Here is a 1,607-nt window from a genome sequence, read left to right on the forward strand (position 1 = left end):
AAAAACCCCCTGAATTGTCAGTACATATTCCACGTTTTTCGGTCGATAATCCGGGTTTCTCGGCCGAAAAACCTGGAATATCTAATTAAAGGCATTTGGTTTGTAATATACGTACCGTATATGGTGCACAGTTAAGAACTTGCTGGCAGTTCAAAACGTTTGTAGCCTATACTCCACGGGCTTTACTGGGTAATTGAAACACCGAATTGTGTCTGTGTAGATCGCATTGATATGCCACACAATGGAGATCGGTTTCTAGGCCACAATATATAAAGTTCATACCTCTTACCGAACGTGTTTGTTTTGTGGAAGCATTATCGGTATTGCGAAGTTTCGGTAAATAACGCAAATTTTACCGTTACCGATATCGGACCAACATGACCAGCTATATCGGCCGGTACCGATAATGCATGCCGATAATCGGTGAAAAACTAAAATCTTAATATTTTTAAACCTGTACTGATCGAGGATCCGACGTCATCGTGTTTGAAGCTTTAAAGGCAATTATATAGACTCGCCCAAACCGCGTGCCGCCCTCTGAAGTAAAGTTAACTTTCCGTTGCTTGCAAGCGAAGTTTTTTTTTCTTGTCGCTACAAAATGCATGCAGACAGTAATGAAACGTGATACCTTGTTATCTTTTATCCGGACCTGAGATGTCCATCGCTGCTATGGACACTGACATGTGTTGTGGCAACTTAATTGTGGGTAAATTAATGACCGTAGCTGCCTGTATTGACTGTACACTGTGTCTAATTACCGACGGTAGCAAGCTGTGTGTGTATTTTCTGGGATCGATGCCGGTGTCCAACTCTTCTGTTACACCTCATTCGAAAATAGGTCAGATTACCGGCATGAGATGTTTCTTTGTGCGCGAGTCTCCACTCCCTTTAAAGCAGTCTTTCTAAAGTGTTAGCATATTTTAAAGCCGGCGAATACTTGAAAACTTGAGTAGATATAGAAATATTACTAGCACTATCTTCATTTACTTTTTCTTGAACTAAAACATATCAAGACTGAATTCCTGCTTAAATTCACCCTTTCTAAGTCATAATGAGTTGAGACGTCTTAAAATGACTTAATGCAGCAAGAATGGATGCAATATTACGTCCATGTCTGGCTGATGTTCATCGTCCACTCATCACATGGATAGGGTTTTCAACCTCTGTTGGCTTTCTAACCCGGGGGAAGTACTAGAAACTAAACTAGCATTAACTTTTCTCAAACCTAAGGGAAGAGTTATCATGTACACCCCTTTCGACTTCAATGTTATGCAGTGATTGCAAGCGAAGTAGTGAAGAATGTTCCAACTTCTATAGAATTTACAGATTTAGGGTTTTAGGTTAGACCAGGGATATCTATACGCATTATGCATGAGGGATACACACATTCATTGTGTGCGAAGATGTGTCGATATGTGACGAACGAATTAATCCGAGCAATGTATTATATTACTTATCACGAACATCCGCATTCCGACAGAAATCATGAAAAAATAATTACAATATACTGTTTGTCTTGTCCCTGTACCCCCAGGCCAACCTCAGCTGAATGAAGTTGCATGCTCATATGATGATTATGACCTTCGAACACAAATACAGAGGCGTAC

The sequence above is a fragment of the Apostichopus japonicus genome, chromosome 15 (assembly GCF_037975245.1).
Source record: "Apostichopus japonicus isolate 1M-3 chromosome 15, ASM3797524v1, whole genome shotgun sequence".
NCBI classification, from domain to species: Eukaryota; Metazoa; Echinodermata; class Holothuroidea; order Aspidochirotida; family Stichopodidae; genus Apostichopus; species Apostichopus japonicus.